The following is a 15,759-nucleotide window of genomic DNA, read 5'->3' on the forward strand; positions in this document are numbered from 1 at the left end:
TACTCATGTGCCATATTGATTTTTTGAAAACTATTTTACCAGTCAACAGCAGCTGGGAAAAGATCTAATATGCCCATCTGGAAAAAAAAGTTTGTTTATCAGTTTCTATGATTTGGCACAAAAGATCAGGGATTTAATTGAATACTGTGATTCTAAGCAATATTTATATTTAGCATATTATTCCTCATAGACTGTTTATATTCAAGTTCTATAAAGACATTCTTTAATACCAGGGAACCATGGCATGAATATACTTCATACAAGTCTTCCTGTTGCCTCATGTGGTTAGTTGCCATATTTTGATCAATGAGATCACAGTACTCTGAGGAGAAATAACATCAGATATGCCAGCCTCCGAGTAAAATACTGCAACCAGCCTTGTCTGGAAACATGCAGCGAGTTATTCTTCAGGGTAGCAGGAAAAATCAAAAAAGTTTGTTACATTTAAAAAAAATAAAGCTTTTTTTGGTTGGTTGTTTATAACTTAAATACTATTTTAGTAACACTTTACCATGTACTTAAAGGGAAAAAAAAAAAAGAGTAACAGTGAAACATCAGAGAATTCAGTAAAGGCAAAAACTGTTCTGTAGTTTTGTTTGAGAAAATAATTTCATTGATTCTTTTAAAATGTTAATTCATGGTTAATATTTCAATATTGAACAGGATTAAGATTTTTTTTTTCCTTAAGTAAATGAGACAAATATGTTTTTGTAATTATAAAAGTAATATTTTACATTTTGGGGACTTTTTAACTACTCATATCTTTAGGAATTTATTATATTTATCAGACATGCTGGTGGTCAGTAGTCGCATAACCAAATAAGGAGTCCTACATACAGCATTTGTTTACTAATGTAAAGTAAATCTGATTAGTCCTTTTAGTGAAATACAGAATTGTGGAATTCATTGACTCTCTTAATTCACTTATGATTAGCCATGCTTGATTTTGTGCTGAATCATAGAATCATAGAATCATTTAGGTTGGAAAAGACCTTAAAGATCATCAAGTCCAACCGCTAACCTAGCACTGCCAAGTCCACCACTAAACCATGTCCCTGAGTGCCACGTCTACATGTCTTTTCAATACCTCCAGGGATGGTGACTCAACCACTTCCCTGGGCAGCCTGTTCCAGGGCTTGACAACCCTTTCGGTGAATAAATTTTTCCTAATATCCTATCTAAACCTCCCCTGGCACAACTTGAGGCCATTTCCTCTTGTCCTAACGCTTGTTACTTGGGAGAAGAGACTGACACCCACCTCGCTACAACCTCCTTTTCAGGTAGTTGTAGAGGGTGAGAAGGTCTCCCCTCAGCCTCCTTTTCTCCAGGCTAAACAACACCAGTTCCCTCGGCTGCTCCTCGTAAGCCTTGTTCTCCAGACCCTTCACCAGCTTTGTTGCTCTTCTCTGGACATGCTCCAGCACCTCAATGTCTGTCTTGTAGTGAGGGGCCCAAAACTGAACACAGTATTCGAGGTGCGGCCTCACCAGTGCCGAGTACAGGGGCACGATCACTTCCCTACTCCTGCTGGCCACACTATTTCTGATACAGGCCAGGATGCCATTGGCCTTCTTGGCTGCCTGGGCACACTGCCAGCTCATGTTCAGCCAGCTGTTGACCAACACCCCCAGGTCCTTTTCCGCCAGGCAGCTTTCCAGCCACTCTTCCCCAAGCCTGTAGCGCTGCATGGGGTTGTTATGGCCGAAGTGCAGGGCCCGGCACTTGTCCTTGTTGAACCTCATACAGTTGGCCTTGGCCCATCGATCCAGCCTGTCCAGGTCCCTCTGCAGAGCCTTCCTACCCTCGAGCAGATCAACACTCCCGCCCAACTTGGTGTCGTCTACAAACTTAGTGAGGGTGCACTCGGTCCCCTCATCCAGATCATTGATAAAGATATTGAACAGAACTGGCCCCAATACTGAGCCCTGGGGAACACCACTTGTGACCAACTGCCAACAGGATTTAACTCCATTCACCACAACTCTTTGGGCCCAGCCATCCAGCCAGCTTTTTACCCAGCAAAGAGTACGCCCGTCCAAGCCATGAGCAACCAGTTTCTCCAGGAGAATGCTGTGGGAAATGGTGTCAAAGGCTTTACTACAGTCCAGGTAGACAACATCCACAGCCTTTCCCTCATCCACTAGGCGGATCACCTTGTCATATGAGGAGATCAGGTTAGTCAAACAGGACCTGCCTTTCAGAAACCCATGCTGACTGGGCCTGATCACTTGGTTGTCCTGTATATGCTGCGTGATGGCACTCAGGATGATCTGCTCCATAACCTTCCCTGGCACCGAGGTCAGGCTGACAGGCCTGTAATTCCCCGGATCCTCCTTCCAGCCCTTCTTGTAGATGGGCATCACATTGGCAAACCTCCAGTCAACTGGGACCTCTCCAGTTAGCCAGGACTGCTGATAAAGGATTGAAAGTGGCTTGGCGAGCTCCTCTGCCAGCTCCCTCAGTACCCTCAGGTGGATCCCATCCGGCCCCATAGACTTGTGTGTGTCTAAGTGGTATAGCAGGTCGCTAACCATTTCCCCTTGGATTATGGGGGCTTCATTCTGTTCACTGTCTTCCAGCTCAGGGGGGTGGGTACCCCAAGAACAACTGGTCTTACTATTAAAGACTGAGGCAAACAAGGCATGAAGTACCTCAGCCTTTTCCTCATCCTTTGTCGCTATGTTTCCCCCCGCATCCAATAAAGGATGGACATTCTCCTTAGCCCTCCTTTTGTTGCTAATATATTTATAGAAACATTTTTTTATTGTCTTTTACGGCAGTAGCCAGGTTAAGTTCTAGTTGTGCTTTGGACTTCTAATTTTCTCCCTGCGTAACCTCATGACATCCCTGTAGTCTTCCTGAGTTGCCTGACCCTTCTTCCAAAGGTCATAAACTCTCCTCTTCTTTCCCTGTGTTCCAGCCAAAGCCCTCTGTTCAGCCAGGCCAGTCTTCTTGCCCACCAACTCGTCTTTCAGCACACCAGGATGGCCTGCTCCTGCGCCTTTAAGATTTCCTTCTTGAAGAATGTCCAGCCTTCCTGGACTCCTTTGCCCTTCAGGACTGCCTCCCGAGGGACTCTGTCAACCAGCCTCCTAAACAGGCTGAAGTCTGCCCTCTGGAAGTCCAAGGCAGCAGTCCTGCTGACCCCCTCCTTACTTCTCCAAGAATCAAAAACTCTATCATTTTGTGATTGCTATGCCCAAGACAGCCTCCAACCGTCACATCACCCACAAGTCCTTCTCTGTTCACAAACAACAGGTCCAGCGGAGCGCCTTCCCTACTTGGCTCCCTCACCAGCTCTGTCAGGAAGCTATCTTCCACGCACTCCAGGAACCTCCTAGACTGTTTCCTCTCTGCTATATTGTATTTCCAGCAGACATCTGGGAAAATGAAATATGCCTTCTTTAGGATTTAAGACTGTGTTACACTAATAGATATCATTCATATGCAGAAGTGATTTCCATTTTCAGTAGATTTTAAGTGCTATCCAATTAATCCCCAAATCACCTTGATTGTGGAAATTCACCTAAGCAAGTCTACTGAATTGTTTAAAAGGTACAGGAAGGAAAATCTTTCTTTTGATGAATACAGTCTGATTTTTGCATTCTTTGGCTCTTAATAAAATGAACTGGTGTAGATTATTCCAATCAAGTGCTTGCTCATGGCCCAAATTAGATTCTGTTGCAGTCATGACTGTTCGAATTACGACTAATCCTCTCTGATACCAGCCAATTATAATTTTGTAATGCCACTCCAAGCAGAGTTGTAGCATGAGTGAATGGAATGCCCAACATTGGTTGTTTAAGGATAGCTGTGTAAAAATATGAACCATTCATCATTAGCCCCAGAAAATAATCCCCAGAATCCCTCAAGCCCAAAATCCTCTATATCAGGTATTGAAACTCCGGGTTTGAACAACAGTGGAAAAGAGTTGACTACTTGCCTTTTCTGTATTCCTGGCATAGATAAGTCTACCTACTGGTAGTTTTGTGAAAGTGCCTTTCTTTTGGCCTACAAAGGAAAAGAGGCTTGCCATTTTTTTCAATTCTGTCTCTAAGATTGCCAAGTTAGTAACCAAAAGCTCACATTTTTCTTACATTTAGAGCTAATTATTACTCCTTGCAGACTTACTGCAGCAGACTTTTTATTGTTGTTATATCTTTCTATGCTTGAAAATGGGTTACACTTTCTGATAATCACTCTCCTGTATTTTGAGGAATTATTTGTTGTAAAAGGGACAATATTTCTCCACATTGATCTTTCATTAGTACGTTATCTCTAGGCAGACCGGGCACTCAAGTTTAAGACCAAAACCTCTCAATTCCTGCCCTTGTTGTGACTGGTCCTTTTTAATATGGCAACAGTGTCAAAAATGGAGCTTAGACAAGAAGTCAAATACTGAATGATCTAACTTCAAGGATCTGAATATACCAAAGCCCTTAGAATTCTTGCAGTTGTCTTTGGAATATTAGCTTGCCAAATGTGCTGGGAAAGCCATTAACAGAGACCATTAGACACTTTGTAGCACAAACCCTCAAAACCCTTGGCCATTGTCAAGCATCTGACATTCTTACCTTCCTTTCAACAAATAAACCATCTACAACACAGTCACGAAATTTGTATTAAAAAACATGGGAAAACAAATTAAAAATGAACTTGGTGTTCTGAGTAGGCCAAGTTTCCCTTTCTCGTGTTTATCTAATTTTGTTTAATTTCTGTCTCTCATGTCATTATTTTTTTAAACTTTTATCCCTGGTAATTAACTAGGGTAAAGAAAAGTAAATGTAGATCTTGGAAATGATGCTTGTGGGATCATGTCACATTTTAAGATATTTACTGCAAGCAACATAAGGATTTTTCCTCTGCTTGTTTAATCAAGCTTTTGTTCTAAAATTGTCATAGTTCTGTAAATAGACAAGTTAAGATTTTTAATCTGCTTTGTTTATATTTCTCACTATATAAAATATCCTCTAATGTAAGCTCTAAAGAATATGAGGTTACAGGCAGGTGCATTTGTTTGATGGTATTTATTTACTTAGATTATTTTATGCAATTATTAGTCTTCCAAAAGACAGTTTGCATGAATCAGATGTGTGTTTCCTTTTATGGAAATTAGCATCAAGATGCAAAGTCCTTTCCAGCCCTTCCTACAGTGAGAGTTTTGTCTGTCAGTTTTCAGTGCTAGGTGGCTGGGTTTTTTCAGCCTTCCAGAATGTAAAAACAGATAGATTTGCAAAGTACGGGATATGTGGGGGCCATCAGATTGTCTTTCAAAAATATTTGTGTCAATAATAGACCTCTGAACTGAAGGTTTTCCTTAATTCCTCTAAGAAAGGAAAATTTAAAAGATTTCATTACAAAATAAGTTAATCTAGATTCAGGGTATCTTTTTTTAGACATAGTTTATCCCTAGTGAGGAGGGAAAACTCTTGAAATGTGGCCAGTTCTCAGCTCTTTAAAACACCAGCTTAGCTTAAGTTTCCAAAGTGACATACTGGCTCAGAAAGGCCTGACACATGAATAAAAGGGTAAATTCAAAAGTTGTTGCAAGGGCTTGTATTTCACTTCCAACTTCTATACGTGTCCATGTGTAAGTTGCACTAGAATTCAAGTGGGCCTTAAATATAATACAGTATTGTTTTTTGTCATGAAGAGCTGATGGCCAGAAAAGGAGAGATTCCTTTTCATTTTTACAGTATAGGAGTACTCATGTACAACAGTGATGCTACTATGAAAATCTGTCTACAGAATTCTGATAAAAGCGAGGTACAATCAAGTCTCAATATTCTGAAGACCTGGCTATCAAAAATATTTTATTATTGATTAAAACATCTTGATATTTTAAAAGTAATTGTAAAAATTACAACATATCTCTCTCTCCCTTTTTAGTAAGGATGACTTTTTATATGTGGTTCTGACTATAGAACAATAAATATGGTGTTAAATATTATAATAATTGAAAGGTTTGATTAAGAGTGAGTTTGGAGTTGGTTTCTGGCAACAGAAACCAATTTTCCACAAACAGTGTTCTGTGGAAAATAAATCATTTAAACTCACATGCCAGTAAAACTGAGATATATAGATAAAATGAGCATAGTATTCAAACTGTAAGTTGTTGATCATTACTGGTATACCAAAAGCAGTTGAAAATGAAACTGAAGTTGTTATACCACTTTACAAAAACCACGTTGCCCTATTCTTGTATTTGATGCAAATGTCTTTTACGTTATGTCTTTGAAACACCTGACTAAAATTCAGTTCACACTGTAAACAGGACAGTGGTTAGTGAAGCCATGAAGCTTCTTCATACACTGATGCACATCAAAATGTGTTGACCTTTTGTAAAGAATAACTTGTGATAAGAATTTTCCACAGGAAATACTTTTTTACTTGATATGTAGAATTTCACAGCACGAGCTCTGTTTAAAGCTTTGGTAGCACGCTATGACTGAGTGGAAACAATTCAGGAAATTCAACTCAACATTTTGTTTTATTTCATTTAGAACCTACTTTGTTGTAAATTGCAAGTTGACTCTGACCTAAGCAGGAGTTTACTTGCTTTCATTTTGGTTAATATTTACTTGTACAAAAAACCCCTTTATTCCATAGCACCTATATGGACATGTTTCATTTTCACTTAAAAGGAGGCTCACCTGCAAATAGCCTGATCGTGAAAATATGCAGTATCTTGGGCTGAAGTGGATAAGTTGGATTCTGTTGAAAAAGACATTTTCGGAAATCTTTTAAATAGTTTTATTTATATAGTATGTGTACTAGCTGATAACTGAGTTATAACACAACCAGTCAAATAGTAAGTTGTATTGAGTTAATGTATTTTCTCCAAGGGTCAGGGAAGAATTTTGACTGTCCCCTCTGCTCTGTTTTATCATTCAACAATTGGTTAATTATATTTTGCCCTTAAATAAAGTAGTAGAAATTAATTAGTGGTGGAGACAGGATGCTGAATTAGACGAATCATTGTCTAATGCTATGAAGCATAGAAACTCTTATGTACTATTGCTGAAATTAATACTGGTATTTAATATAGTTCATATGTTTGAAGTAGCATGGAAACTTTACTTTCACTAAGTAACTTTATTTTTAAAGATGACTTGTCTTGGCCATCCTGACTCAGCAATTTTGAAGTAAAGAAGGTGTTTGATGTACTGGCTTGTATTTAGTTACTTAAGCGGGTTAATGATGGTTGAACAGGGGAAAGAAACCAGGGAGGATATTCCTTTGGATTGACTAAGGGTTTTGAAGCAGTGCTTTTGAGTAACATTATAGAACATAATGCAGCAGCCTGTACATCATGATGCATGTTTCACACTGATGTTTCCTGTGAGTTGGTTTAACATTTTCAAACAATGCTACACATCTGAGAAGTCTGTTTTTTGCGCGGATTAAAATTTCTTTTATACTGTTTTTCAGAAGAGATGAGAGGGGTTAATAAACTCTGCTCTGTTTTTCCTCTTGCCTTTTTTTTTTTTTTACTAGCTTTTTCCTCCTATAAAAAGAGGGAGTTGAGAGAAAGAGATTTGGCAATTTGTTACTGTTAAGGAATTTGGGATGAATTTGGGGGTAACAGTCTACATTTTTGCTATATAATTCAAGAAGAATTCCCATAAATTCTAGCTTTTGGCCATACAATAAATCCTGTTCTGGGCAAGCAGCTGTGGTTTCTATTGCCAGTAGAATTAAGACAGTATGCACTAGGGCTGGGCAAATAGGTTTGTATTAAAAATAGGCTGGAGTGTCTGTGCTATGATTCTGGCAAAATCTTAATCATTGCACCTTTACCTTTCCAAGGATGAGGACAAATTTTAGAAAGCATCTAGTACTCTATACATAACACAACATGCAGAAGTACAGGATAAAATTTTGTGGTCATTTGTATTTTCTGATCTTTAAACTTTTCTTTTCAGATTGGGTACAGTACAGTTTTTCAGTCTGTAGTCTGTATGCTGTGATGCAGTTCTCTAGTTTTCCCACAGTACATGTAGTGTGCTTGCAATTGCATTCCAGGACTACTTAATTCTCTGACCATTGCTAAAGCATATAATAGAGTAATTAAGATGTTGTGGTGGGTTGACCCTGGCTGGATGCCAGGTGCCCACCACAGCCACTCTATCACTCCCCTCCTCAGCTGGACAGAGGAGAGAAAATATAACAAAAGGCTCGTGGGTCAAGATAAGGACAGGGAGAGATCACTCAGCCATTACCATCACGGGCAAAACAGACTTGACTTGGGGAAATTAGTTTAATTTATTGCCAATCAAAATCAGAGTAGGATAATGAGAAAATAAAAAATAAATCTTAAAACACCTTCCCCCCACCCCTCCCTTCTTCCCGGGCTCAACTTCACTCCCAAGTTCTCGATCTCCTTCCCCTGAGCGGTACAGGGGGACAGGGAATGGGGGTTTTGGTCAGTTCATCACACGTTGTCTCTGCTGCTCCTTCCTCCTTGAGGGGAGGACTCCTCACACTCTTCCCCTGCTCCAGCATGGGGTCCCTCCCACAGGAGACAGTCCTCCATGAACTGCTCCAGCGTGGATCCCTTCCATGGTCACAAGTCCTGCCGCAAACCTGCTCCACCGTGGGCTCCTCTCTCCATGGGGCCACAGGTCCTGCCAGGAGCCTGCTCCAGCATGGGCTTCCCATGGGGTCACAGCCTCCTTCAGGCATCCACCTGCTCCAATGTGGGGTCCTCCACGGGCTTCAAGTGGATATCTGCTCTACTGTTAACCTCCATGGGCTGCAGGGGGACAGCCTGCCTCACCATGGTCTTCACCATGGACTGCAGGGGAATCTCTGCTCCCGTGCCTGCAGCACCTCCTCCCCCTCCTTCTTCACTGATCTTGGTGTCTGCAGAGTTGCTTCTCATGTATTCTCACTCCTCTCTTTGTCTGCTGTTGCGCGGCAGTTTTTTCCCCCTTCTTAAATATGTTATCACAGAGGCGCTACCACCATGGCTGATTGGCTCGGCCTTGGCCAGGTCTGTCTTGGGGCTGGCTGGCACTGGCTCTGTTGGACATGGGGGAAGCTTCTAGCAGCTTCTCACAGAAGCCACCCCTGGAGCCGCCCCGCTACCAAAACCTTGCTACACAAACCCAATACAGATGTGTATTCCCTTAAGGACACGCCATGGTGATTATGGATAAAGTTCTTATTATGATGTTTGGATCTAGTTTCAACTCAGGGTCTTCCAAAATTATTCTAATGTATGATACTTAAAGCTAAGGTTAGCTCTTCATCTGAGTTCAAACAGGGGTTTGGATTAATTTACTTAGTTAAGTTTTAGTTTGTTTTGCTAAAATTCCAGTTTATAAAATGAAGATGGATTTACTTTTAATCTTTCTGCAAACTAATTTAAAAATGTTTTGTACTGTCATTTAAATGTGTGAAGGTTTTGATAACGGTTTGAGGGAATAATGGTTTCTGTGATTTTTATAACTCATCATATATAAAACTAAAATGGATGTGAAGACTCCTTAGAGAACTTGTTCTTAAGGGTTTTCATTCTCTTTGTTCTGTCAGAAGCCACCAGACATTTTTGGTTAGTGAAGAAAAAGTAGGATCAATTCTCTGATAGCTTTTTTGGGTTAGGAGAGTGATGAGAAAGGAGGGAGGAAGCAGGATTTCTTGAATGGTTTGGAATGTTTCTGATAGTTTAAGCTTCAGAAGAAGACTTGCTTTGCTGTCATTGTCATCCTACAAGTCCTGTTATTTGGAGCATTCATTTGGAGCAGCCACACTGTATATAGTTACTGTTAAATGTGAGCATGCATGTTACTCCTTAGCGTTCCCATTAACAATGTGAATTTGTTCTTTAAAAACCTCCCCAAAGTTGTTCGTGTATACATGTCCAGAAATAATGAACAGAAAACATAAGACAGTTTGGTGATGGTGTATAATGTGCATTGGGAATACGAATTATTTCTAAGTGGCAAAATAGCAAGTAGAAGATAGAACTTCTCCCAAATGAATTCTAGCATTTAAACTACCTTATCATACAACTAAACCATATAGTTTACAGACACCAGAACATGTTCTGCCTGCTCCGCCCCCCCCCTCCCCCCAAAGGATCTACAAGGTTCGAGCACATTCTGCAACTCGGCTATTATTTTGTTATTCCTTGCACTCTAAAGGCTGCTTTACTAACAAGAATCCAGAGATACGGATATTAGAATAGGAACTATAATCAACGAATCTTTGAAATTTTAGAACTTAGAAAATTTGGCTTCATCTGTAGTGGTTCAAGAGCCATTTTCCGATTCTCTGGGAAAGGAAAATTAGGAGTCTGCACTCTGCTTTTGGTTAAATTCCACAGGTTTTAGTCCTGATGAGAGGAGCATGCAATGATTTCTTTCATTTGTTTTTGAAAGGAAGAAAATACAACTGTACATCAGAGTGTAATCCATCTGATACCTGATAGACTTTTGGAAAGGGACCTAAAGGTTTGCTATTCCATATCTGACTCTGATAGTTTCTTGTCACTTCTTTGAGTCATCTTAAGTTCCTATACTGAAACTGAGGATACCAAGCTATAGATTAATTTTTAATATATGAGGTATTTTATTCTTGTCCCAGTTTTTTTTGACCAAATACAACCCACTGAATACCTTAAGTCAGTAGTGTAATTTTTGGAAGTAATTCTGGTTTTAGAGGAATTGAATCTAGATGTGTTAATTTTCTTTGCACCCTTTTCTTCTCCTAATAACTTTCTCAGTCCTACTTTCTACTATCATTTTCTGATCTACAAGCCAAAACAGCTATAGATTAAAGTCTGAGGCTTAAAACTTGACCGAATTTTAGCTTTGATTAGCTAAGAAGATTATGCCAAGTTGACACCTGGGTCGGGGCAACACCCGGAATCAATACAGGCTGGGGGATGAAGGGATCGAGAGCAGCCCTGCCGAGAAGGACTTGGGGGTACTGGTGGATGAAAAGCTGGACATGAGCCAGCAATGTGCGCTCGCAGCCCAGAAGGCCAATCGTTATCTTGGGCTGCATGAAAAGCAGCGTGGCCAGCAGGTCGCGGGAGGTGATTCTGCCCCTCTACTCTGCTCTGGTGAGACCTCACCTGGAGTACTGCGTCCAGCTCTGGAGCCCTCAGCATAAGAAAGACACAGACCTGTTGGAGCAGGTCCAGAGGAGGGCCATGAAAATGATCAGGGGAATGGAACACCTCTCCTGTGAAGAAAGGCTGAGAGAGTTGCGGTTGTTCAGCCTAGAGAAGAGAGGGCTTCAGGGAGACCTTCTTGCAGCCTATCAGTACTTAAAGGGGGCTTATAAAAAAGGTGGTGGCAAACTTTTTAGCAGGGCCTGTTGCGACAGGACAAGGGGGAATGGCTTTAAACTAAAGGGGGGTAGATTTAGACTAGATAGAAGGAAGAAATTTTTTACGCTGAGGGTGGTGAAACGCTGGCACAGGTTGCCCAGAGAGGTGGTGGATGCCCCATCCCTGGAAACATTCAAGGTCAGGTTGGACGGGGCTCTGAGCAACCTGATTTAGTTGAAGATGTCCCTGCCCACGGCAGGGGGGTTGGACTTAGATGACCTTTAGAGGTCCCTTCCAACCCAAACTATTCTATGATTCTATGAAAGTGAATTATAACTGAACCAAACCTAGTAAAACAATGTCAGTGTAGACATTAATTCTTGGTTTTCCCAGTTAATGATTTTTTTGTCCAGTTTAGTAATGGTAAAAGTGTAACATGAGATACGGGGAAGAAGGAAATGTTAAAAGGCAATGTGTATATGTTTGTCTGATTACTTGGAGCTGTGGTGATATTTTTAATTTTCTTTTCAGGAGTCAGAGGGAAGATGTTACTATTCTTATTTTATTATACCTAAATATACTTTGATTATTTAGAACATAAGCCTTGTGAATTCCATCTTTGTCTGATTAGTGGAAAGGCATCAGTTCAAATGATGGTGTACTTATAACTATAGTTATGCAGCCACTATAGTGGCTGCAGTTCGTTATTATATTCATGCATGGCTTTGTATTTGAATTTTAAGCAAACCTCTTTAAGTAGTTGTTTATCTAAGGTACCACAGTCCTTTAAACTGTTCCCTGATACAATGAGTTACATAAGGGGTTGGGAGGCAGAAGATTTTTGAAGAAGATTTTTTTGAAATTACAAATGGGAAAAGAAAATCTAGTAACTCTCTGAAAAAGATGACTGTTTATTTGGCTCTAGTAAAGACCTAAAAGGTGACCTCACTTTTGGTTAAAGGCAGATGTAGTTAGGGCTTGTGGAGTGTGTTGTGCTGAGGAAGGGGAGAAAAAAAAAAAGCCAAGAAGCAGGAAGGACTAGTTGATAAATGTAAAGAAATCCTGAAAATCTGAACCCACCACTTTCTCCATGACTATATCAAGTGTAGACTGAAGCAACAAATGTGATAGGAGTGTAGAAACAGATCCACATTGAGACTGACACCTCTTGCCATCACTGGTTGTTGGTACAGGATGACCCTTGCCGCCCTGTGTCAAGGAAGTTCACTGCACAATATATAGAAGGAGAAATGAATTACCAAGAGCACTGATTTTGAAATCCTACCCTTTGACTTCATGCAACAGATGCCATAGGCTACATTCTGCTGTCACCTTACTTGAAATTATTCAATGAGCTATTGAAAGGAGACTGCTTCAAGAATGCCAGCTTGATATTTGGTCAGTGGCCACAGATTTATGGAATGTCAGCCCACCAGGATAATTGTGTAATTAATTAAGGAAGAAAGTGGTGTTTCAGCAGTGATAAGTAGTTGCCCAGAATAGCAATTAGTCAAAAGACTTTTAATGTCATTGTACTGAAGGAAGTATGTAACTATAAGAGTTAGAGATGCCTATCAGCAGATAGCTAAATGTATGTTTTAGTTTAGTAAATTAGTTAATTAGTAAATTAGGGTTTTTAATTAGTAATTTAAGTAGTTGACTATCTTGAAATTTGCAAAAGCTTTGGATGGATATCATGCATCTCTGCTGTATTTACTGTATCAAGAAACCTTAAATGATGTTTGTGATCAGACAAAGAAGAAAACTACATCATTTTTTAACTCTGTTTTCTTTTTACTTTTTTTTTTAACAATCTTGGAAAGACATTGTTTTATGACATCTCTATGTTCATATTTACTTTTTATAGTCAGCTGGAGCCAGGCAGATGTAGGATATAGGCAATGAACATAGTAGTGTCCTAGGCAACAACTGCATGTTAGATTAGAATTAAAGGAAATTGTCAAGTTTGGCTTTTATTTTATTTTAAAAATTGTCTTATTTCTGATAATTTATTAAATATGGGACATGATTTCAATGATAAATGAAGAATAATGAAGGTCAATTTAAAGGCCAAGATACATTTGTCTGGTCATGCCAATTCTCTATGACACTTTTCTGTTCATACTTCAGAAGAGTAGACTTTGTTTTATAGAAGTGCCTTATTTGACAGTACTGACAATTAGGATCAGTCCTAAGCATAGAAATTTTCTCATGAGAATAAAATCATTCTACACTTTAAAATAAATTAGAGCTCAGCATTCTGTTTTGATTGTAAGCATATCTTAAAACCGTAAGGTTCTGAGAATCTTCAGATTCCTCTTGAAAGGGGAAATCTTATTTTTATAATAAGGAGTTATTGCTATTTCAGGGTATTATGTGGCATACCTCATCTTCTTTTAAGTGACTTGAAAAGATTTGGGCCTTGGCATAAATAATTTATTCTGTATTTTAAAGGCCTGTTAGACTGGCTGATCTGCTGCATCTCTCCATAGAAAATAAAGATTTTTGTCTGGAGATTTTTTTAATGGCACAACATGGAAGCTATCTCTGAAGTACTGTGCCACATAAGGGGATTTTTCTCTTTCTCCTTACTCGGCCAACTAGTGGAATAGTCAAATACAGGATCAATTCTGTGGTACTATTTAAACTGTATTAGTAGTGTGTATGATAGAAAAGGAAGGCTTTTGTTTCTGAATGTGGAATTTTATGTATTTTCTAAAGAAAATAATAATAATTAAAAAAATTAAAAAGTTTAACAACCACTACATGCCATCCAATGAATAATAATCATTTCCTTGAAAACTGAAAGTTCTTTATACAAATTTAACAGTCGCCACTTAAGTTTGCATAATAAAGTGCATAAAGTGACTCAGTCCTTGGTGTGAGCAAGAAGCTATCTGAGAAATGTCATTGCAACTTAATGACCATTCTGTTACTGTTTTCCCTAAGATCAGAATTTGATTTCTTTTTTCTTTTGTGCCAGTTATATGAAACAATTCTTGTCACAAGAGTTTAAGCAAAAAAACCCCATATCCCAAAGTACAGACTTATTTTTTGCCAATGATATGTGGCAATTCTAGTTTATACACAGTAGGATTTAGCATATAAAGTTTCACATACAGAAGTTATACTTCTTTGAGAGTTAAGTTTTCGTGATTGCCTGAATTTATATCAATGAAAGAACTAAATTTAGTTCAAAAGAAAATGGCTTTTATGAAAGTAAACTTATGGCAAGCTAAATTCCCTGCAAACACTAGTAAACGTATTCTTATGTGTTGATTAAAGTATATGTTAAGCACCATTTTTTTACCTTTTAGATCTTTCTGAACCTGTGCTGAAAACTACTACCATACTATAGTATTACTGAAAAACAACAATTTTGGCATAAGAGGCTAATCAGTGAAAAATCTGGAAAGGTAGTTCAAAAATTGTCAGAAGGTTGGGGGTTTTTTTTATACATTTTAAAAGTATTCAAAATTGTATTTAGTGTGTGTGTGTTATGTTCCACGAAGTAAATATATCACTAAAATAAAGATTGTGTGAAAGACGGGATTTTTTTTTTCTGTCTGCATTTGGGCCAAAGGTCTGTTTTCTATAAAACTTATGTCTGTTTTAACTTACACAGTAATTTCAACTACTTCACTATATTGATTACTAGTTAAAAATAGTTTGCTATGTCGTGTATAAATAGCCCAATGAATATTTGGAAAGCAATATAAATATTTTATAATATTACGGAAAAAGACTTGCATAGCATGAGTTAAGTAAATCCTGCGTTAAAATACCACCACTGTTTAAGGAAGCCTGAGTGTAATTCCTCAAATGGTAATTTGGTTTTTCACGTATCTTAAATTTTTTTTATTTCCTTATTTGCGTTCAGATGCTGGAAATTCTGCAGAGTTCAGTCAAGTGCATGTGAATACACGTGTGTGCATGCACGCGTGTGCACACACAGAGAATTCCTAATTTTATCACCTTTTTGTTACTGTCTTGGTACTTTGACTTTCCACGCTTTGACTTCCACTGCTTCACATTTGAGTGTGAACTTCCTGGGGGGGCGTTCTTTTATGTTTTAAATTACTCAGAATTTCCATCTGCTTTTACTTGACTTGTGGTTGTGAAGATCATGCTTGGCCCATGGGATCTTACACTGTGCCGAGAGGATGTGGAGTTTTGTCAGCCAGGGAAATATGTCTGGCTTTTTTTTTTTTTTTTTTTTTTTCTTCAGCAGCTTTCATATGCTTCTCTTCTTGTGTGGTCCCACTAAACTGAGTATATTTAACAGAAATACTCTCCCTCTCTATCTTCTGTGTGCTGCTCTCTTTTAAGCAGACTGTACAAGAAATCTGAGATCCAAAAAATTTTAGTCCTGACTGAAAACAAGGTAGTGTTACATAGAAAGGTACTTTAATAGTTGCACATTCCAAATTTATAACAACATTCCGCATTCTGGTTATACACAAGTATTAGTACATCTG

At 38.9% G+C, this 15,759-nt stretch overlaps 1 protein-coding gene across 6 annotated transcripts in view; it reads left to right on the plus strand.

Annotated features, from left to right (window-relative positions):
* CCDC91 (coiled-coil domain containing 91) overlaps positions 1 to 15,759 on the plus strand; it is a 165,617-nt gene that overhangs the window by 77,411 nt on the left and 72,447 nt on the right. The window lies entirely within an intron of this gene.

This window comes from Aptenodytes patagonicus, chromosome 1 (assembly GCF_965638725.1).
Source record: "Aptenodytes patagonicus chromosome 1, bAptPat1.pri.cur, whole genome shotgun sequence".
Taxonomy (NCBI): domain Eukaryota; kingdom Metazoa; phylum Chordata; class Aves; order Sphenisciformes; family Spheniscidae; genus Aptenodytes; species Aptenodytes patagonicus.